The following is a 24,571-nucleotide window of genomic DNA, read 5'->3' as shown; positions in this document are numbered from 1 at the left end:
TCTTCCCTCGCCCAGCGGTGCGCCGGCCGGGCCAGCCGGCGGTATCTGCATCTGCCGATGCAGCGCCACGCGAAACTTGTCTTTGCCCGCAATCATCCGTCCAGATTAGATTTTCCTCCACCAGGAATTTCCTCCCTTCCGATTAGGGTGGAACGAATGGAACGTAACGGGCGAGCGGCAAATTAGAGGAGTAATTGGAAAAATTCGCGAGGAATTACTATCGAACACGCGGGCGATTTTTAATTTTGATCCGAGTTAAATTCGATGCATGGGACGGTTTTATTGCGCGGAGATATATGTGTTATGTGCGCGTTTCGATACGGCCCCTACCTCGTCTCTCTCTCTCTCTCTCTCTCACCGCTGTTCCAGCCCGTTTCGTTCGTGTGTCCAGTGTGTTGTGTGACCGGAAGCCCGTCGTTTACGCGTCCGTCATCCTTGCATTGAACGCCCGATCCCATAAAACCGGACACGGCGATGTGTGCAATCCTCGTGTAACCGTTTCGGCGACGTTTCGCTCGCGACAAAGAGGTCCTTCCTTCTTCCATGGGTAATCCGAGCCCCTCGTTTCCAAACAATAACATCGGAATAATACGTAATTGGTTTCTTGGAAGCCAAGGTTGTACTACGAGGTTGTAAAAAAGTAGGCGAACACGGGATTACACGGTATTACGATATATATTGTTCTGTCGATATAAAATTATGGAAATTTGATGAATATTTTTGTTTCGTAGCCAGGGAACGTGGTGTATTCCTTGGTGGACGGCCACGCCGTTGACACCGTGCAAGTAGCGGTGTATATTTGCCGGCCAGTGCATTTTTAGAACAATGCCAAGACACGGACGAATTTAAAGCTGACCGAGCGAAGGGGAGTGGGAGAGCAGGGGCGTTCAGCGTTACGTTTCCAAGATCGGGGCCGCGTGTTTAATAATTTCTGCGATATTTTATTGCGGGCGCGCCTTCGTTTACCACGCGCGCATTGTTAATCGCGGAACGTTGCATCGCGGAAGGCAGGAGCTGCGTATACCTATGCATTCAACTATGCCGGGTTGAATCAAATTAGACCTCTCTCGTATATCATCGTATCCTTGGAAATACGTCGACGACATTAGCAATTCAATTTTTTTTTTTTTTTTTTACTTTTTCTGAACTTAATACGACCGACGCTTACATACTATACCTCGAATCTGCGAAATTCTCGACTGAAATTAATCATTCCGTGAAAACGCGGAGGGCCAACCAAACACATTCACCGTTCGAGAACGTTTTGCCGAACGAACGAAGCGGCCAATATAATCGCGGTGAATAATTTAAAACGGATAAATCTATTTTCGATACTTTCGCGTGTGGAATCGCGGTCGTGTTACGTTTTTTCTTTTTTTTTTTTCTTTTTCTTTTTTCCTCTCCTCTTCAATGAAAGTAAACGGGAAAAAGAATGGGGGAAAGAGGTAAACGAGCCCCATTTGTATATACGCTCGGTGAGTGTATGGTCGGAGAGAGTGTGAGAAGAAATGTCTAGACAGATAATGCAGCCAACCGAGGGCGCGTTAGTGTGCGGCGGACTTGCAACTGTATATACGTGTGCGCGGGAGAATAGCAGTCTTCGTTTTGAAACTGACAACAAGACTGATAAAACTTTATCGTCCATTTGTGAGGGACAGCGGTGGCACGAGTATGAGCCGATCACGAAGCAGTGGAAATGTCGGTCGAAGGAACGGATAAGAATACCTCCGAGAGATAGGAAAATATCTTTGTACTCCTAAGAGATATCGAAAACGACCGTCACTTAGCTTTCCACCAAACTTCCCCCGCTAAACTTCATTTACTCGCTTCTTCGCGCATCTTTGAATCGGATGTTTTCATAAATTCCATACCGTATACGCATATCATCCGCTCCCCTCTTATTCCTCGAATTTTCACTCAATAATCGTAAACGTCTCCATTTTCTTTTTTTTTTCACAACAGAGTATTAACGCAATAAGTTTGAACAGACAGAACAACGGGATAATGCTCGATGCGATACCGATAATACCGATCGTTTTATAGCAGTGAGAGATTATCCGTCGCGTCGTAACGGACGTGGATCAAATAATACCCTTGTTGTTTCCGAATGTTGGAAAAATCCCTCGGTTACGGAGACATAGATGTCGGCCGATTACAGCCGAAGGGAAAAAGGGGACGATGGGGGCGCTATTCCGTGGCCGTGGCGTATCGCTATTTTCCCAAGTGTGCCGTCTCTATCGACAGCTGTCGTCGCGTACCCTCCCGATCCTCCTATCTGAACAAATATTACCGGTGAAGAGATAAGCGATAAGTTTAGAGCGTACGTAATCGAACTCGATATAATAATCCAACGATGAAATGTTTGACTTGGAACTTCCTCTACGGCGAGATTATTCCTCGCGCCTACTAAATTCGTTCGAGAATCCGTTCTTCTTTCTTTTCTTCGTCCCAATTGACGAATTCGTTAACGGATAAAAACGTATCTCCTCCTTTACTTCACTCCTCTTTTCATTTTCGATGCCTTCGAAAAATTTCCTCTCCGGATTTCGAACCTTTTTTTAACCGAACCTGGGTTAAAAATTATTCCTGGGAGACCGATGAAAATCCGTCCCGCTCGGAACAACGATCGAATTATAATTGAGCGTGAAGGGCGGGCGCGCCATCTCGCCCCGTGCCAACCTTATTATTCCCGGCAAATGGGCGTTTTCGATAGAGCGAAACGATCTCGATTATCGGTGGAAACGCGTGGGGCGCGAAGGGTGGCGTGTTTCGGTATGGAAAAAATTTTCCAGCCGCCGATGGGATGGGCCGATTCCAAATCAAGATAGCGCCGGAAGCGAGCGATGCAGGCGGGTGTTTCGCGATGAAAATAAATCAGGCCGGGTTTGTCCGCCGCTGGTGTTTCCGGGGAGGGGGAAGGATGGGGGAGGAGGCCAGCCGCGTTAATAAAACTCGATCCCTCGACCCTTGACAACCGTCCATCGTTAAGGATCGGCTCGACCGTTAATTAAAAAACCGTTAATTAATCGAACAATTTCTTCTTCCTACTTTCCTCATACATCGGCTTCGCGATCTCCTATAAAAGTGCCGCCATTCCCCGTTGATCTCCCCTTTGTGGGAGATACGCGCGTACGTAAGTATAGGTACGGTATAATCCTGATAAAACGTGTTTCGAGGCTCGAACCGAAAGAAAAAATTATTTTCGCAACCAATGGAATTGCGAGTCGTGCTTAACCATTTCGATTCATTTATTCATATTCGTTCGTATTCGTGGAGTATAAACAATGCGATTTCGTTTAATGGCGGAAATTATTTGATCTCGATAGAGAAGACTACGTATATCAATTATAATCAAGATCGCAAGATCAATCGCATTTTCAACCGAGTATCAATCAAGCGGTAGAAAAATATAAAAAGTCCGTCCAATTCTCCATTCCAGGAATCGATTCGAATGTATAGCAGAAAAATGAACGACCAAAGATACTGATAATACCCTTTCGGATCTTCGTTGTCTAACTATCGTCCTTTCCCCGCTCGATGAAATCGCTCGATCAAAGATACGAAGGGTTCTGCGCGTATTCATGGTCGAAAATTTCGCGGCGGTTGCGAGCGTTTCCGCGTCGCGGGCCGAGAAAGTAGTTTCGACGGCTCGCGGTCGATAGCGGCGTCGGTTTCTCATGAATATATTCACAAGCGGCGGCGGCGGCGGCCGACCGCGCGAGTACGAGACAAAGATGTTAACTGGTGATTGGGGAAACGCTTTCCTCCTTTAAAGATCGTCTTGTTAGCGCAGGACCGCAGGACCCACGGCATCCGCCCGTCCAAATCTCCTTTCTCTCCCTTCCTCCGTCGACTTTAATGTCTTCAGTAACTGGCCGTAAAAGAAATTCGTGTTGAACGCGCGCGCGTGTGTGTGTGCGTCGTGGACGCAGGCGCGCGTGCAGCCGAGACCGGGGGCCGCGATGTCGCCTCGATTTTATGCAAAACGAGAATCAGCTGCGCGTACTTACAATGTATATACGCGATAAGGAGCGAAACGCGCGGTTGTCGGGCTCTTAAACGGATCCCCATCCGCCGCCATTCTTTCTTTCTTCGAGCGTATAAATTGGATGGGCGCGCGTTTCGCGACGGAATCGAATTCGATCCCATCGAATCGAGTCGAAAATGAATTCTCTCCGACGAGGACGGTTCTCGAGGACGCTTAATCAAGGATTAATTAGGACGCGTAATAACGAAATTGGATCGATCGCGAGGCAAGAACAACAACGTGATCGAGGTGCGAAAATGACGAATGGTGGTAACTCGGCGCGGAACGTCGACACAGAGAGGAGGCCACGTCGCGTCGACGGAACAAGGATGACACTGGCTGGTACGTCGGGGGAGAGGGAGGGTGGTTGAATTTTAATTAATATATACTTAATTAAGTTTCCGCGTCGGCGGCATTGTAACTCGGCTACGGGGGTCGTTATCTATGCCACACAGTACGCGGGTGATTTACTAATAGAAACTGCGCGGAATAGTTGGTCTAGTTAAGCCCTTTCGAATACACATCGGTTTATTGTGCGCTGCGCCGATGCGCCGCTGTTGCGAAAGCATCCTGTAGCCGCCTCCGCTCTATTAAAGCACCCCCTTGTTTCGATGCGCGCATCACCTCGAAGCGTGTCTGCGCGCTACCACATCCCCGCGATCCCCCAGACGTATCCGCTCCGCTCCGAATGGAAACCGACGATTCGGAACCGCCGATTATTATTATCGCGCCAAGTGTTCGCGAAACGAACGAAAAAAGAAAGGGAAAAGGGAAAAAGGAAAAGTGGGCAGGCACACCTCGCGGCGACGGTGTTTTCGACGCGAGCGATTGCGTATATTTAATTGGCAGCGGTGCGCAACAGAGATCGATCGTCGATGATCGACTCTTGGAATATACTCGATCGTATCGCTCCGTTGTACTCCGGTGATTCGTGAGAGGGGAAGGACGATATTGAAGTAGAACGGATGGATGATGCCGCTTCGACGATAGTTGGAGAACGACGATACCTCGAGTTAATATTAATAGGACGTTACCGTTGAATCGTGATGGTTATAGTCGAAGACAATTTGCCTTCAACTATGGCAAATATTGTCGCACGCCGGCTGTTCATTGTCAATATATCCCGTTCGACCGTTCCGAATATTGCTTACTCATAATAATAATATCGGTCAACATTGTCGAACGAAATTAATTAGCGGGCAAACACTTGGAATGAACGGTATTTGTTCTTATTGAACAATACAATTATCGATGCTTCTCCATTCGATGGAAAATGAAAACTATCATTCGGTGGAAACTATTCATCGAACGGTCGTACGCAACACAAAGCCGGTTCATCCGGCATCGGATGTTCGTTTTTCGAACGCGCACCCCGACTCGGGCGGCCGGCCGACAAAGACCGGTATCGAGGGCAAAAAATTCGGGCGGAGGCATGAATTAAAATTCGGTCGAGCGTTCGGCCTGTGCCGCGCCGATTCTTTTTAGACTAATTGAAAATTATTGAAACTCGGCATATGGCCTGGAACAGGTCACCGGATGTCAAAGGCCCGCCGAGAGAGAGGACGCGTACGAACGGCGGCGCGTGCACCGCAGTCAGCGACGAAATGCCTTTGGCGATCTCCAATTTCCCGTCGATTATTCCCCGCGTCGGGGCTTAATAAAAATGCACGATGCGCACAAAGAGGGCTGATTCGGGTAACTGGCCGCGGGATAGGTCGACGCGGATTCTGACATCCTAGGAAACAGTGGCAACCCTCGTTAACGTTTCCTTTCCTCGAGTCGCCCCTTTTGTCACCGTCACCCCTTTCCTCTTCCCTCGATGATCAACGGCCTACGTGCGGCCGGTTGCGTGCGCCATTCATTCCAGCTCTCTTCGAAACCTTCACTTTTCAACCGCGTCCACGTCCCGCGGGGATGTATCACTCTACGGACGCACTGTCGGCATGGTGTCGCTCGCTTTTAGGAATCGGCATAGCGCGGATATTTGGAATACCGTTCCAATAACAAACTCGGGTATGGCCTCGCGCGTTTCCTACGTGGAGCGCTGCGGGCAATGATCAGTGGGCGAGGGGTGGAGGAGGAGGAGAGAGATGAAAGCGGGAGAGCAGGCCCATGATGTTTCCAAGTAAGTGACATTTCGTGTTCCGTCTCGCGGAAGATTTCACCGATGCATAGGACACGATAAATAAAAATATGTTCGTTTGAAGGAACGAGCTCGGTAAGTTTCGAGAAGCGAAACGAGCGACGAGACCCGTGTCTTTTCTCTTCTCTTCCCTTCTCTTCTCTTCGATGCGTATTGATCGTGCCCGATCGAGACTCGACGTGAGCGGAGGATCGACGAATCGACGAAGCGATTCCGCGATACGACGACGCACCGAGGTGTAATCGAGAGCTTGTTCTCGCGGTACTCGAGTACCAGTGTTAGTAGCAGCTAGACGCAATTGCCACCCTTTTTACGGAGAAATAATTTATCGATCAATCGATTCGATCGATCGTTAAGAGTAACGTATGAGTCGATTATCTTGCATAAACGAAGGGTGAACAAGGATCGTGATCATCGACGAAATTGCAAATTCAAGAATGTTGTTACCTTGAAAGCTAGTAGCGAGAGGGAGGGAAGAGGGGAAAGATCGGCCGTAATCACGGCAATAAAACGGTTTGTCATCTTCGCCGTTCGAGTTGTTTGCCAGAGAACGGTAGCTTTACGACGGTAGCGCGTAATTTGTCGCTTAAAAGCGTTATCAGGTCCTTGGACAATAATATTTTGTCTCAAGATCCTGGAATTAATCTGAATTATTCGCATCCGTATTTCCGTCCCGGGGAAATTTGTTTGCGCGGAGAAGATGATATGTCGACTCATTAGCGGGTTTATACATGCCGTGGCGATTAACACGGCCTCGCTAATAGGAACAAATCGTCCTTGGATCCGTCGTCCATTGAAGTGCTTCGACCGGCCAACGTCTTCCACCGGCTCGTGTTTATCCCCTTCCATCAACTTCGCGTCGTTCCGCGAACACATTCTCGACGCGAAACGTAGAAAATCCGAAAAATACGAACGGAGAATCTCCCCCCGATTGATCAATTACATCGAGGCGTCGGAAACGTTAACAGATCTCGCGTGTGAAAATATTTTTCACGGACGCACACACGCGCGCGCGCGCGCTTTCGTCACGCGAAAAAATCTAGAATGATACTGTGGCGATCGAATAGCCCACAGATACGCGATAACAGCGAGATTCCTCGCGATATCTGTCACCGGCAATTAACACTAGAATTATCGACGGGATTATTTTTACAACTGTTAAATAATAAAAATAAAAATATACTTATTTACGAAATTAATCTTCATCTTTATCGAGATAGTGTTATTTACTCGTTACTATTATATAATTACTATTATATAATTATAACATTATACGGATCGGATATTTTATTCGAAAACATAGAGAATCGTAATTAGGATATCGTTTCCCCTTTCGTTACGAATTTCGTCGTATTTGTAGATACTCGTCGAATATTTTTACATCCCCATTTTGGAATCTTAAATCAATTTTAATATAATAACGGAAAAAGGATGTAAAGGAGAACACATGCAATCACGTATAAATTGACATTGTCGATGGAGAAGTACAAACAACACATATGGTGGAACGTACTTGTGCTACTCATTTGCTGAAGTTGTGTTTCATCGTTTTTACCGTAAAACGTGACGGGATAATCGATATATGCGTCGTACGGTGGAATGCATCGCGGCGTGGTTCGAATGGATGCACTGTTGGAGGAAGGACGATAACCATTTATGCTAATAAATACCCTGTTCGTAAGATGTTCCCGCGTAATAATTGCTCGTAATGGCACATTATATCGGAATCTAAGTGGATAGTTTTCGTAGAATTCGTTATCTCCTTCGATGATTACGCCATCATTTTATCCACGCGGATTCTGTAATTAAAACGTAAGATAATGGAGAATAGTGTAAGATAAGTAAGATATTATGGGTCGATCCGCCGATGAGTATATCGCGATAAAAATAGAAAAAAAAGATAATAATAAAGATGCGCGTTAAAGTGCACAGTGATTTTTTTTCTCTTAATATATCATTAAAGTATAAAATATAAAATGCGCGCTCGAAATTTTAACGTACTATTCGAGAATAAATGTAAACCGTACCGAACGTTATATACAATCGGCCGAAAAAGCCTCCGTGCATTATCTTTCGCATAACGTGAAAATTTCAAATTGGAATGGAAGTTTATACGTGATATAGAGCATCCTCTCTTTGAGGATGGGCAAAATTATTCAAAATTTAACACACTCTAGAACACTTTTATCCGGGGATATTTTTTTTATAACACAGAGATATAGAGCATTGAAACTTAAATATTTTATATACCGAAATTTTTCCCCATATCTCGCGCTATTACAAAGTTATATTTAAATAAGAACGCTGGAACTCTTTGAGAGAGTTCCTTTCTCAAAATTATACTAAAAAAAAAAAAAAGAAAGAAAATCGTTTTATACACAATCCATTATATCTCTTATATATTATCTTATATTATATTATATATTATCTTATATTTCTCGCGTAACTTCATTAATATCAAATCTTCTTCAATTCCGATTATAACACGATTCATTAGAGTAGAGTTTGCGTAAGATACAAGGAGACTTTTGTGATCGATTATATACGTAATTAAGAACAATATCTGAAAGAGTAGCGTGTAAAGGAAGCACAGTGGCGCGAGATATCGATTAATGAACAGATCGTTGGGAGCAGAGAGAGAGAGAGAGAGAGAGAGATGAAGAAAAAAAGATGAAAAGAAAGGGAGGATGTTGTAAAAACGCGTGGTAAATTTGACGAAGCGCAAGAGATTCCTGCCTAATTTCCTCTCCGGAATGGTCAGGACGGTGAAAGTGGGACGCAATGGGATTCGGGGATCCCCGGTTGCTCGAGGAGTGTTGGGTGAAAAAAAACACGACATTAGGAGCTGGTAATTCCACGGGTGCTCGTGTCGCCCGGGCTATCATCGAACCCCCGTTATAAATGCGCTACATCGCGTTAGCCGAGGATCCATTTATAAAAAAAAAAAAAAAAAAAAAGAAGAGAGAAAAAAAGGAAAAAAAGTTAGGCGTCGCGCGACCCACCGAAATTACAGCGTGTCTTCGAGATTAAATATCTCGGCCGCGCGTGTAATTTGTGCATCGTTAATACGCGGCCGGGATTAATTTATAGCCGTGAATTACGGAAAAACGGAGAGTATCGTCGAATCGATGCCATGGAACTCTCGCGTTCCAAATTATGTGCGGCCATTTATTCATTCGCGAGTGGTCGATTCGTCACGAAAAAAAAAAAAAAAAAAAAAGAAATCTTGCCCTTCCCGTTCGAATTTCGTCCAAGTATTAACCCGAGCAAATAACCGGGATATACTTACTGCAAATAAAAAGCGAAACGTAAATTCGATCGAATTCCCCTCTCTTTCTCTCTCTCCCTCTCTCTTCGAAGAAAAAGCGAAAGAGCTGAGAATGTTAGCGGCAAGAAGAAGAAAAAAGAAAGAAAAAAGAATAAAAGGAGCGAATCTTTATCGAACTATCCGGGATTTCCCGCGCCGATTCCACCGCGTGTAATTTCACGGGCAAATCGCGGAAGTTATGGGAATATAGGAGTCGCGATACAAGGCCATAAACGGGCCGCGCAGCGCTTGGATCGCGGCAGCGTATATCCTTCTGGGGCCCGATCTGGTCGAAAAACAAACAGTTGGAGCTAGGTGGTCCCTCATTAAGTTGGCACCACTCGTGGGCAGCTCTCGGCTGGTTCCCTTTCGATTCGAGACGATCTCGGTCGCCCCAGTGGGGAGGATCTCCGAAAGGGCCTCGGTCGGTCCCTTCGATATCCACACGTATATACGTGCGTGTGTAAATACGAATGCACGCTGTCGGTGTGTCTCCCCTTCGCGATGTCGCCCCTACGGAGTGAGACGTTACCTACGCAAAGTGAATGCATTCGATGCATGTCACAATTACTATGCCGGGGAACGCCTGTTAACCGAACAAAGAGAGAGAGAGAGAGAGAGAGAGAGAGATATCGGTGTTATTGCCACGTGGACGAACTAGTCTCGTACGCACGTGTCGTCGGTGGCGTGTGTACGTGACCCTCGGTGCGTGTGTTTGCACGGTCAATGGAGCGGCTCGCGGCACCGATTCCACGGAATTAATCACTGATTTATGTAAAATGTTATTCCGCTGGACGAGACGAATAAATAAACGACCGTTCTCGAAACTCGTAAATAGGTGACATATACCTATATATATATATATATATATATATGGATTTATTATACACTCGATCGTACGCCAATACAAATTCGTTCAACAATGGAACGCACCCTGCAAACTGGATCGCTACTCGCGACTCTCGTGTTATCTGGGGAGGGATAAAGAGAAGGAGAAGCAGAAGGCTCCGTTGAAGGGATCCGTGCCCGTCGAATCGTTTCGATTCCGTTGGAAGATCATCCCTCGTGGAACGTAGGTATATAGCCGGACTCGTTATATATAGGATACGCCGTAAGGAAAACGTCCGATAATTGGATTAGAGGCAAAGAGAACGAATTACTGAAATCCCTCGAATGCAAAACCTTACGATGATCTAGCGCAACGTTCCCGTATCTTGGACACGCCGATGACCATAGTCGGGCGATGGGAGGATGTTTCTCGTCGATCGCTCATTTTCTTCCGACTCGATCCGGATCTCAAGCGGATAAAATCGTACGTTCTAACGAAATGAACGCACGAATGAACTTAGTGACTAGCAACACTTTTCTTAACACGCCTCCACCTGTTGTACCGCGTCGGAATCGTGTGTGTACACCTTCGAGGCGCACGAAAAACGAGGATATCGTTCCACGGGTGTAGGAACAAGTACGTAATACGAAGGTTTAACGCGACTGGCGATGGCAGAGCATCCCGTGCCGTGGATAATAATGAAAGAAACAGCGGGATGAGGGGAGGAGGCGCGTTTAAATGAGCCGTAGCCATTGCTCGCGTAAGCGAACGAGCTTCGAGATTCGATCTGCACGGCCGTGTGTACACGCGCGGATACGTGGGACGCGTACTCGTATAAATAGCCGGCCGGTGAGGCCGATACGGCGTTAATGACCGGTTCGTTTTCTGTTCCAGACACCCGTCAACGACTCTGCTCGGGACTTAGCAACGGACGGATACAGCGTGGAAAAATTGCGTGAGTACACCAGGCCTCGCTACCGGTTCGATATTTAATCGATATCTCCGCTATCGTTAGATCGTATCGGCTGGGGATTCTTCCATCCGTTTTTCGCCGTGTCACCGCATCGTGTGGCCCCTGTTAAAGACTGTTGGAACCTGGCAGCATCGTTGAAACGCAGGACCACCTCGCCGATTCGATCGTAATCGGACAAAGAGAATTCTTTCCCACGAGCAGCTGGTGCTACGATTGCCCGAGGTTGTTGCGGAAACACGACGTAAATGAAGTTATTACGCGTCCACGAGTTGGTAATACTTGTTGGAACGCCTTGGAGCGCGTATCTACGTGTGTGTATGTGTGTGGAATTAAGGCGATTATAGATTTGCTTGTACAGTCGGTTTATCCAATGGAAGGAGTAATCTTGGTTGATAAAGTTGAATATTTTCCAAGGGAAAAGATATACGTATATCTCGATTTTCCGACGTTTATGTTTTCATCGGTGGAGCGAGCGAATCGTTTAGCTCTCGTAAGTGGCGAAATAAAAAGCAAATGAATACTTAACGAAATAGTCACGACAGTATTAAAGTATTCGGTATTTATCGAGGTAGTAACTATAAGCAGCGAGATATATATATATATACATAGGTGGTGGAATGAGTTCGTGCGTGAGGTTTAATTCCCCGGGCAGATGTTCGGTTCCAACAACGGTGACGCAACACGCGTGAAATACACGGAAAAATCGTTAAAGACGACCCTTGGCTTCCTGTTCCACGTGTCATCTATACACGCGTTCCGTATACTTGCAAACTTTCCACCCTTACGTGTTCGTTTCCTCCTCGCTCGTTTAAACAATCGTGAAACTTGATTGAACTCGCATGATTCACGCGTGAGTAAAACCAACCATTTTGTAAAATGACGTCGGAACGGAATTCGAACGATACTTTTCCTATTTTTACCCTCTTTTAGCACTTATCGCGCACGAACCGAACTAATTACATGGAAACGGGCGAGAAGAAGTTTTGCCGCGAATGGATCGGTTTGTTGTTCTTGCTCCGGAGGATCGAGTTTCTCCCTTCTTAAACCCCCGAAATACCTGATGATGGTCCACAGAACGAAGAATGCAACGACCACCTACTACTCGCCTTTCCCCTCCCTCCCCAACATCCCCGAAATCTCGTTCCGCCCAGCTGCTCTAACGCCGTGGAAGGACACGAAGTGACGATTGTCGTAGGTTTGTGAAGTGTGAAACGTCGCCTGGAAACTTTGGTCGCGAACCAAACGAGGGAGTTCGCGTGGGATACATTGATGCTTCGTAAGGGTAAGCAACGGTATTCGAATTCGGCCAAGCGAGTCGCGTTTCACATATGAACACGGTTCAAGTTTTCGGTCGGGGGAGGGTGGAAAGTTGGCGGCTACTCGCTACTGATAGCGTTGATCAGCGTTTCCAGGGGATAGACGTTCTCTATCTCTATCTTGGGCAACCAGAGTTCGATTGCGCAAACAAAGAGAGGGAGAGAGCGGAAAATTTCTAATACGGTGTGATTTTATGGTAACGAGAAACCTTAGATTTGTCCTTAGATCAACCGTGAAACGTGGCAACGAGTTATGCACTATTGATATTCCTTGGTAATCGTTCGCGTGGATCATTTACGCAACATGACGGCATTCGCATTACACAATTGTCCGCAAGATATTCTGCAAAGAATTGGCTTTCTAACGCCCATGTACCAACGCAACGTATCGACGTTTTAATACCTAATGACAAGTTTCTAAGATACGTTAATAGATCGTTGTCTATTGAACGCTTGGACAACTACGATACTGCGAGCATTATTATTTTCTACCTTTTCTATCGTCTAGTCGGATCATTATCTTCGATTATTCATACGATATAGAGACGGTATCTCTAGGATTCTATAACCTCATCTTCAATAACCTATTTTCATACGATCAAATCATAATCTTGTTCGTAGACTCGAAATTAAATCATCGAGGAGTAAATGTCACGATTCATCTCGAAAATATGCTCGCAAATTCTGCGTCATTCTTCTCGTTTGCACCGTTTCTGGATTAAAGCGTCATCATTGTCACACTCGGTTGCAACTGTGATCCCGTAAACGACCCTTCGGAGAATACATTCCCTTTCGATATTTATAGACTTTCGGGATTAACGGGGGGCAAAGGTGAGGAGGGAGACGTCTCTCTCTCTCTCTCTCTCTCTCTCTCTCTTGAGGCATACTTTCGCACTCTCTCCACGGCTCTCTGCATCTCTACGATATACGCGAAGGGACGCGAGATTGTGGGAAGAAAATGGGGGAGGGGGTCGTAGATCTCGAAGCGAGATCGCGATCTCGGTTGTTTATGCGATACCCCCGAGATAGGGTTGCTCTTTTGTCCAAGGGCGGTTTTCAACCGTTGCCAAGAAATACGGGAATGAATAAATTTCGGGGACGCGGCGTATTTCACGGGGCCAGGCGTGTACACACGCTGAGGTTACCGAAGTTTTGCGAAACACTTTACAAGCGTTGCTCTTCCCTCGGACGCTTTGGAGACTTAACCGGGATCACCGGGCTTTGATAAGTGACGAAAAAGAGCCCGGGGCAGGATTTGTGGTAATCGTGGGACGTTATTGTTTAGCGCGTTGTATTTTCTCGTGGAAAAGTCGACGAGACACGAATCGCGAAGTGGAGTGACGCGAAACGTTTGCCTCGAGACGAATATATATCTATATAGATATATTTCTCGTTTTATTTTTCCATCGATATTAAACGAATCGTTATACCGTCTCGATATCGGAGCCGTTAAGGAGTCCTCGAATTATTTCCCCGTTTCATCCGTCACTTGCATCGCGATAAACAATCCCTGGCAACTTAAAATGGGAATTGGATTAAAACGGGTATGGAGCATCCACCCGTTGGCGGACTAACAAACAACAGACAGATAAATCTCTCGACGCCGCTTCTCGTCGATGATCCTCCATAACGAATTAAATTTATCCGGAGAGATCTGCTTCCCGATCACCTGGAGAACAGTCTGGATCGACCGACACTCGAAACGGTGCTCGACGATTCCCGGCGCACACAAGGATCGATCGATCCGTCGCCCCTAATAATTCAAAAATCCATCGCGCGATCCCTTCCAACCGATCGAGGCCACGTCCTCCGATATTTCCCTTCGCCTACGCGGCCGACAACGTCCCATCTTCGTTTACGGACCGATTAGAACACCCTCACGGATCTCACCACCTAACGGTTCACCTTTCTCGACCGCGCACAACCGCGCTACACCGACGACGGACCACGCACGCACGCTGCTGCACACACGGAGCGAAGTAGCGACGAGCGAGAGGCAGAACGAGAAGATACCAAGAGAGCGCATCTTCTCCGAGTCGCCGAGTGCCTCCACCTTGAGAGTTCAGACAGGAGAGAGCGAGACTCTTCGAAAACCGAGGGAACGTGGTGGAGGGAAAACCGAGAGAGAAAAAGAGAGAGAGAGCGAGGGAAGGATAGATGGGTGAGAAGAGAAGGTGGAGAGAGAGAGAGAGAGAGAGAGAAAGTGAGAACGGGTGAAGCTGGCAGAAGGGAGGAGAAATACTCGGTTCGGTCGGGTTCACGAGCGAGAAGGAAGGAAGCGGAGGGGCGAGCGGTGGCTAGAACCGAGCTGGTTGCCGTGGATGGCGAAGCGAGGTGATGGGGTGGATGACTAGGCGCGAGAGGGGAATCACTCGGTTAGCGGGGAGAGTGGGGATGCGCGGCGGGCGGCGTGGTGGGGGGCGACGCTCTCTCGGATCCCGAGCTCGGTTAGTTTCTCCGTCGACGCCGCTGGGAGCGGATCGAGCGTGTCGCTGTTCTTCCTCGTGGTCGATCACCTCGCGGCGAGCCAGTTCGCTCCTCCTTTCTATTCCTCGGGTGCTCGATCACCGTTTTTTCAAACGGTCAGGTTCGTTCGCGAGTCGGAACGCTGGTCGAATCATCATCGGCATCGTAATGGAGACTCGTGGGAAGCGTGATACGCGGTTTGGATAGTACACGATATACGGTGATCAACGAGTGGTGAAGAGGAAGGTAGATCGAAATTTTTTTCGAGTGGACCGAATCGACCTACGCGTATGACCGGGTGAAACGATACGACGATAGTGTGCGGGGAAGAAAGTTGTTTCGTGTAAAAATTATTTATACATTTTTTTATTTCGTGTGTACTGGGTGGAGAAAAAGTTGGTGTTGACCACAATCCTGTTCAATTGCGGTGCGTTTTTTTACTCGTTGAGCGCTAGTGGGAACTAGCGACCGATTGACCAGTGAGGATTATAATTCGTCGGAGAGATCGGAAGGACGCGAGAATTCTATTCGATTGTGTGCGGCCTGGGAACAGAAAGGGAGAACATTTTCAAGGACCCTCGGTTTCTTCGTCCCTCGAGGTTGGTGAGGGAATCGAACGCCTAGCCGTCGGACGCTGCCTGGCCGTGCTTCGATCTTGGACCACCGATCTTGCGGAAGTACGGCTCGATTTGCCGCGACCAAGGATCCGTTCTACCGTGCCTCGTCCATTTTTTTCGTTCTAACTTGGATAGCCACGAAACCGGAGTGCTTCTCATGTGTCAGTGACAGTTCTGTGTGTTCCGGTTTAAATTTCTCGTGCGATGTACCCAGACCACGTCGTCCTCGTCTTCCATCTTGTAAGTACACGAGCTACGTTATATCGGTGTGATCCGTGCGTTGCCCGTCGTGGAAAATCTGATGAGATTCCCGCGCTTTTCCGTTAACGCGTGAACGGCGAACAACGGAATGGAAGAATAGTAGGTGGTTTCGGGTTGGTGATTCGTGTTGGAAAGGAATCGTGTGCGGAGATCGAGGGAAGAAGGTGAACACAGCTCGTGGACACGGGCTATCCTCTGTCGTGAAAGCAAAGGTCACGAGAAGCGACGGCACCGGTGACTTTGACACGTCCCGCGGGAAGACCTCGCATTAGGTCTCGTTTTACGAGCCAATGCTCAAAGCTTTGCAACGGCTTAGCCCGTGGTAACCACAAACGCGTTGTGTGTACACGTGATCTCGACAATTCTATGCGCGAATAGCCGTTGGCATGTACGTTTCGAGGTACGAATCGACGAGGCTTAACCTCCATTTCGATGCAACCGCCTCGAAAACCATTTCAAAGATTCGCAGAGAAGGATGACGCATATTGTTTACTTGGCGAGATTCGTCTCCACCAAATCGTCCGAGGATAGCAATTAAACTTTGTTTGTTACGCGTCGACGAACCGACACATCGTTGATCCTCGTGTGCGTGATTCGTGACGAACAATAATACGACCATATCGGTGTTTACATTCTATCGTTACTTTTGCGTTATATACGTCGTAGATGTTTCAATTTTTGCGCACGAAATTTGGTAAATTTCGTAACGTGTGTACCAAAGGATACGTGTACCACCGGCTTTTCCATTGGGAGAATAACTTACGACCGACCGTAAGAAACTTGGAATGGAAGTTGGTGGAAATTTAAGTGACGTCCGTGATCGAAGACCTCTCGAGAGGAGAGTCGCGTGTGATTCATTTATATCAATATTAGAGCACGTAGAGCGATTACAGTCATCGTTCCTCGCGTCATTTTTTTCCTTTTTTCGTGGTTTATTGTTCCGAAGAATGGACTCGCGCTTCGATATCGAACACGGCATATCGTTCAAAGAAATACTCGAAAAACGATTATTCGAAATATCGATAGATATCGCGGATTTCCGATAACGGTTCGAATCGTGACGTTCATCCGTGACATTTGCCGTCGGGATTCCACGTTTCTCGCCCGATCAGTTTCGTAAACGATGACTCGCGCCGACACGATCCTTTTTCATCCGTTCACGAAACAATCGTGCTCCCTGTTGTTAATCCGTTCTCCCGCGAGAAAAACCTAGTCGCGTGTTTCATCGTTCGAGATCGAATTTTTTTTTCTCCTCTCGAAGGTCACGACGCTCGCGACTCTTTCTTTCTTTTTCCATCAACCTGCCACCAGAACAACTTCGCGCTCGCATATCGGAATATTAGAAAATCGCATTCGGCCGAAATTCGTCGGTTGTGATGCATAAATAAGCATAATACGTTCCGCGCGTATCGCGATATCGGTGTGTTTTCCTGGAGATTTTTCCTGGTTGATCCGATCAATTAAGTCCGGCCGTGTTTGCGCTCGTTTACACGAACGCTGGTCGTCACGACGAGCTAATTAAACTTACAAGCCGGCCGTTTTTGTCCAATGATTCACAGCGTCTTGTCCACCTCCTTGCCGATCTCCTCCCTTCTCTATCCTTCTCTCTTTCGCCTCCTCGCTCGTTCGCCTTAATCTTTCACGTTCTCGATCCTGAAATTGCGTTTCCACGCATGTTTCGGTGAAGGGACGCGCAAACGTGGTCGTGCATCCCAAAACGTGACGCGTCTGGGCGCAGCTACCTTCGTGAATTATGTAACGGAAAGTGAAAATTATTCGCCGTGGCGGTTTTTTAGCAGGCAGCCACGGTTGCCGGGGCCGATTTTCCACGCGTTCCTTCGCGCTCGCGTGTCTCCTCCGATTTAAAACCGACCGTCACCGACAGTGGCTTACCGCTTAATTTATACCCCGATTCATTCTCGATCCCGCTTTTTACACCTCCGCGCAGAATTCTTATGAAACATGCGGAGGACATCCCGATGAAAAAGTTGAGAAACGGGTGCAGGTGGCGAGGATATATACTCGAGGAAACAGGAAATACCTGAAACCGTTTCGGGTGATCGTATTTCTCGAGAGGGGGGACGAGTGGTGGCCGCCTTCGCCTTCGCCTTCGCCTCGGTTATCATAATCTCGCCGTATTTACTTTGCCACGAGTGGAAACGGGGCTGGTTTTTAATATCGCTTCTCTATTGCGATTCTCGCGATCGTTTCGCTATCGGTTGCTTACCTTTCGTTTCCTCGCCTCTCCTTCTCCTTTGGAAAAAAAATCCGGAATTCCGGAATAATTATGGATTTCCAATTCCGAATATTATAATCCAGATATACCGGAAAGTTTCTGGTTCGTAAACAAGGATTACGAGGATTTTCGATATGAAGTTTCGCGAGCGAGGAAAAATACGGATTTACAGATTGGAGAATAAAATTCGAGCAGAGGCACGAAGGCAAAGGTGTCTATCAAATGCTGCGTATCGTATGATCGATCGCAGGATATTTTCGAGGTGTCCGTCAAAATATACACATATATATATATATTTCCTTTTTTTGTACGCGATTCGCGCATTCTTTCTTCGTGACACGCGTCACAAAGGAACACGTTATTTTATCAAACAATTTCCAACTCGTGGTTTTTAAACGGTTACGTTGCGTTAGGTGTAGAAAAATAAAATCCACGTTACGATTTCGCAAACCACGGTACGCCATCAGATGCTGCAATTGATCAATTGCGATGATTAATCGTTGCACGTCTTCGCGCACAATTTTCGTCCGTGTCCCGTTGAAGAAAATCTCGCGAGGAGACGAAAGATGATTTTAAATCGGTGCGCGCCCGTGGCCACGTGGTTCGCTCCCGATTATTCGCCCGCTGCTTAATCCTCGAAACCGTAGATCGAATCGACCGTTACAATCCGCGATTTTCGTGCTCTTCGCGAAATAACACGTTTCCCTGGACGCAACCGTATTTTTCTTGGACAGACTTGGAGTCGACTCGCGAGTTTCCCCCCTCGTCGTGTGTTGCACACGGTGATAGCGAATCGACGTTGGGCGCACGATCACGATGTTTAAATCGCGGCCGTCCGTCGCGGTGTGTGCGTATTCGAGCGCGCACAACAGTGCCGATAAACTTAGTAATGGGAGAAAAATTGCCGCGATTAAGGTTGAAAACACATCCAGCAACCGCCATTTTCTCGCAACACCTGCGAATTACGCGTAATTGCCGTTCCTTCGTCCCGTTCCTTCCCTCTCTCTGCCGGCGATCCGTTCCTGGGAACCCGAGGGCAGTTCATTGTCTAACGCCGCGCGCGCCGTGTCGCGAGAGGAGAAACGAGATGAGAAAGGGAGAAGAGAGAGAGAGAGAGAGAGCGTAGAGGGATAATCGTCATGTCGAATCGGAAATTAACGTTAAATCGTGGCCCCTCCACGGTTTCGTTCCTCCTCCGGGACACGGATGGTCTCGGATCCGTGCGGAGCCGCGAAGAAAAACACGCTCGGCCCGGAACATCCGTTCACCCAGCCCTCGGATCATCCGTGTCGAATCGCGCAACTGTTAAAATTTCCGCGGGATTATAGACGAGCATTGTCGATGGCCAGCTCGATCCGTTGGATTTTATCCCCGACGATTCGACACGGGAAATCGTCTCGAAGCACAATCGTACCTGCTATAGTTATTACAATATCGGTTGTTTCCATCGAGATCGCTCGAAATCGTGCTTAGAACGATGACGTAACCATCCTAAAAGAAAGAAGAAGAAGAAGAAATCGGTTTCTCTCTGAACAGATGCGAGATCGATGTTTAATTTTTCGAGCAGTTCTAGGAAGAAGCGAAATTGTTTTTTTCTCCGCTTTGTGGAAATTTCTCAGGGATACGGGGCGCCTAAGGATTGTATCAACATGGTGCGGTGTTATCGGTGTTCCCGACGCGAGAACGCGCTTGTACTCGCGGGCGGTGGTGTTTCGATAGGCGTGAAGCAGGGTCTGGCGTGTGTATATATATGTACGTAACGGTGCTCGAGCCGTTGGCGGTTTCGCGATATCGATTGTTTTCACGGCCTCGTGCCGTGCTTCGGCATAGTTGGCGAGCACGAGTGCGGAAAATGCGTTAACATTATCCTACTCGGGCATGCATGCTTGTAAGTGGTAGGTTCGAGTTGCAATTCTCAATTCCTCCTCCCTCCCTCCTTCCCCTTCCTATTAAGGCGGATTCGGGGCCGTGCACGCGCACAATTTTTCGTGGAAAAGATATGTCCATGTCCACGAAAAATATCCACGAAACGTTTCGTACGTGTTTCGAAATTTTTTTCGCAATCCGGAAAGAAGATATTGGGAATTTCGCGGGTTCTTCTCGAATTCGATCCGATCCGAATCGGTTCGGAGTAATCGAAGGAGGAAAAGGGGCGTTGGATTCAATTGTTGGCGGCGAGTCGCGGAGTTGTAGAGAGTTGTACGTTGCTTTTACGCGCGTGCACGCATACGTGGACGCGTCACACGCAGCTTGTACAAGAGTGGCCTCTTATCGGGTGGAAGAACGCGCGTAGCCGCGTATGTAGGAGGCGTGTTTGCGAAGTTATGGTGTCCACGAGCTTTTATGGGTTGGCTCGCGCGCGTACGTATATACCTGTGTGCGCAACATCCTCCTCAACCTCGCCACTTTACACTGCCCCGTGTAAAACGCACACACAACTCCTCCGAGCATGCTACTTTGCGAGCGCTCCAACGGACTCGCTCGATCCGAGTTGGAAGCAGCAAATAACTACACGTGTCCAATTAGACAAGCGAAATCGTTTCTCGATACCGGATATTCCAACCCCGAAGAACGATCTCGAGATTTCGTTCTATAATTAGATAGCGCGAACGGCAGTGCAATATTCTCGTTTCGCGATTCGTGTCTCCTTTTCACGGGAATGCACGCCGGAGAGATTGCGTAGAAACGCGACCGTACGTTCTCGGATTGTCGTAGATTGTCCGCCAATCGATGGAAGGAATTCTGAACGCGTTGCAATGCTAGTTGCTGTTTTTTTCTTTTTTTCTCTTTTTGTTAAGGATCAATGGGTCTTAACGAGCACGCCTGAGCGATTCTACCCTCGATTCGGTACTAACACGGTGCTACACGGCGAGAAAAGTGGCGTTGAATAAAAGGACGCGTTAACGCTCGATAAGTAGCTACGGATCAAAAATTGAGATACGTTTAATCGAATACGCGTTACGTGCGTTAATATTCTCCATTTTCAGAGTTCTCTTCCACGTTTACTTATCTAGCCTGGAGATCTCGGTCCAGGACGAACGATCGCACTTCATCCCCTTAAAAGCGTGTCCCTTCCGTTTAGATCGAGCGAAGGGGATGGGCGCTGGGCGCTTTTCGTAAGCGTAATTTTCGCGTAATTATCGCGGATAGCGATACAGCTAGCTGCGATGAACCATTTATATGATTAATAGAGGCCGGTAGTTCGCGAGCCTACGGCTCTCCGTTCTTCTTCTTCTTCTTCTCGTTCGATGCCGCGCCGCGTCGGTCGACGTGTCTACCTGCGCGCGTGCACGCACACGTGCACACCTACGTATGCATGTACGAGAAGCTCTCGCTCGAGGTATGCTATTATCATAATTGCCGCCAATAACGGCCCGTGATTGGCGCACTTCACGCTTACCTAGTGCTCTTTTTCGGAAGTTTTGCATCCTTCGGCCGCGTTGCCCCTCTCTCAGCGTTTACCCCTTTTTTCTCCTCTACCTGTAAGCGTTCTCCTTCTTCCTCTCTTCCTTCCTTCCTTCCTTTCTTGTCTCCGTCTCTCGTGGACCGCCTTGAACGATGCTCCCCGTCTCCTCGCGTCCCTCCCTGGCGAATCGACTGCTATTTCGAATTCCCGAGAACCGAGCAATCGACGAACGCATCGCGTAAACGAATCGTGAGAGAGAGATTCTTAATGCACCTATTTCTATACATACGATATGTATATAATCGTTCACTTTCACGCCACCTCGAATCTCTCTCTCTTTTTTTCTCCATACCGTTCCTCTCGCTTCTCGTCCAGCCTTTACGCCGTGGAAAAATATTGCTTTCGTTGGGGCGCATGTTTCGTCGAGGAAACGACTCGTACGTCGATTTCACTGCCTTCGCGAAACCCTCCCTCTTCTTACCGACCTGCCCTTCCGCTTCTTACCGTCTCGTCTCCTCGCCCTCTCGCGGGAGAAGCGAGACAAGAAGGTGAAAGGATAATAGACGAGTTGTAGAGATCTCGTTCTCGAAAATGGTCGCGCCGTCGTGAAACGGGGGTGGAGCGCCGGTTCCGCATTTTTCTCGCCCGGCGGCTGGAGTTTATTTAAATTTCACGACGCAGCGGCGCGTAATCGGCGCGCATCTCGGCCCAACATCTCCGGCGTTATTACCAAGATGACCCGAGAAATGGGCCGATTCCGGGGACGAAACAGTTGGCAACCGGTCTTTGTGAACTCGGTATTCGCCGTTTCTCCCTCGGCGACACAATGCGATTCCGTTTGAATCGCTTTGGCGCAATAAATATAAAAATGCGAATTTTAAATCGATGCGTGTATTATCGTCTCTCTCTCTCTCTCTCTCTCGCTCTCTCTCGATTAAAGGTGTATCGTTATAAATGCAATATTTATACCGGCACCGAAACGAGTTATTAATCATCCGCATCATATGCGACGAACCAACAAAATTACGATTCAGTTTGTTTTCAGTATTCTTTATTTGTTTGGTTAAATTTTCGATGCGTTTGTTTACACTTTCTCTCTCTCTCTCTCTCTCTTTTTATTTTTATTCATTTGCACGCTCCATTTATTTATCCTTTGCGCCGTTACCGATCGCTGCACCAAGATTAAAGATTCCCGGAATCGGATCCCGGAGCAAAGAAGATGACAAAGAGTTTAATCAGGCAATGAGTCACGAACGACATCTCTTTTATCCTACGATAAACGATCTTTCGCGAGTCCCGATGTTGAACGCGCAAGTTAAAAGACGCGACAAACACACTTTGAAAGCGATCCACGTAAGCTGTTGAAATAGTCAAGGCTCCTTCTCTACTTACCGTAATTGCGGATGACGCGTTGCCGCAGAAAACGCCGATCGGCGGTGCGGTGTCGGATTGTGTCAACGAGACGCGCGTCAAAAGGTTTTAATCTGGTTGTTATCAGATGGTTGGCTTTTTGCGTGCAACTGACATTTTGCAAAATCGGTCTCTCTCGTTTGCGAAACCGCGGCATCGAAGGGGAAGGGATGGAAAGAAAAAAGAGAAAGAGAACGATTCCAACAAAACGAATCTCTCTTTCCTCTCCTCGCGAGAGGAACGACTCGTAGGCGCTAGATCCGCGTTTCATCGAATCCGCTCGAGACGTAATTTATGCGCGATTACCGCTCCTTCGAACGTTTCTCTTTTTTTTTTTCCCTCTCCACCGTTATTGAAAAGTGTTTATATTTCTCGCTACGTCGTCTTAGTCGCGATTTATAACCCGTTTATCGTCCAAATTTGCATATCGTCGGATAGATACCGTCAGAGTTGGAGAGAGGGAGGGGATTAAGATATTTCTAGTTACGGATGGAACGAATAGGTTTGGAAAAACACTTGGTGGCCTCGAGTGTGTTTCCATTCCCCGCGATGATGTCCATATTCCACTCGCAATCAAGTTTCTCTGTACATAACGTTACTTGACACGATACTCTCGATACGCTTTCTTCCTTGCCGATTGAAAGATTGGAATTCAATTGGAGAGAAATCTTAAGGTTGAATTCGACGGCCACTCTTCTTGGCCTTGTACTTCTTGGCCGTGTTCTCTTAGGCGAATATTTCTCTCGCGAAAGGCAGTTCGCGAATTTAGACGAGAGAAGAAATTGGGGAATTCTCGGCGACAGGGCCGTAGTGGAAGCGAGCTTAGAAGCGAGAGTCACGCATTGACAGTTTGGTAATGGAGCCTCGGCTCGCTACTCGCCCTCTCCTCACCCGGATTCAATGGGGACGGGTGGTATAGACGTATCTCGTTGGTCGATATTACCTTTCGGCGACCTGAAAACGAACCGTGCCACGAACGTTGCGTCAAAAGAGTGCGCACGTACGATGTGTGCGTCTGCCCCCACACACGCAGAGGCTCGTCGGTGTGTATCGAGGGACGGAACCCCGTGATGTGTGCGGGCTGTAGGTGTGTATACGCGAGTAGATGCGGCCGAAAACGCGGAGAGCCCGGTGCAAACCACCTACATTCACGTCGAAACCCACTTTGCCACGCGGCGACAGACACACGATAAAGGGGAAACGGCTAAATGCCTTGTCAGCAATGGTGTGTGGCCGCGCCAATCGCGAACGACGGGGTCGGTGCAATCAATATAGCGGTGTAACTATCGTCCCGTCGTCTCGTTTCATTTCCTGGAAATTTTCCCACCAATTCGACCGTGTACATAGCGCAGTGTGCCGGCTTGTCGAACGGCGGGCAAAGATTCTTGGTGAAAAATCGCGTTTATCTCGGCTGGTGGTGCGAGCAGATTGGCGAGCGTGGCCGCACCAGTCAAGCATCCAATTTATATTCCAGTGTCAGGGAAGTTAGTTTAGCGGAGCGAGTTTTTTTCCCTTCCTCTCTCTTTCTCTGTTTGGTGATCGACGAGCGGGAGGTGAAATGGTATTCAAAACGGCCCCGT

General features: G+C 47.7%; 1 protein-coding gene across 6 annotated transcripts in view; it reads left to right on the top strand.

Annotated features, from left to right (window-relative positions):
* Nucleotides 1-24,571, top strand: part of LOC108002419 (latrophilin Cirl) — a 361,012-nt gene that overhangs the window by 56,601 nt on the left and 279,840 nt on the right. For 2 of the 6 annotated variants that reach the window (XM_062075120.1, XM_062074878.1), the window contains exon 2: nt 11,201-11,261. The gene's annotated coding sequence lies outside the window, so the exon portion shown is untranslated. Of the gene's footprint in view, nt 1-11,200; nt 11,262-11,389; nt 11,552-15,042; nt 15,919-24,571 lie in introns of those variants that run through there. The other 4 variants (XM_062075204.1, XM_062075081.1, XM_062075257.1 and 1 more) reach the window with 3 other exon arrangements.

Source organism: Apis cerana, linkage group LG1, assembly GCF_029169275.1.
Source record: "Apis cerana isolate GH-2021 linkage group LG1, AcerK_1.0, whole genome shotgun sequence".
Classification (NCBI taxonomy): domain Eukaryota; kingdom Metazoa; phylum Arthropoda; class Insecta; order Hymenoptera; family Apidae; genus Apis; species Apis cerana.
The sequence above is the reverse complement of the archived record's forward strand: the minus strand, read 5'-3'. Positions and strand labels throughout refer to the sequence as shown.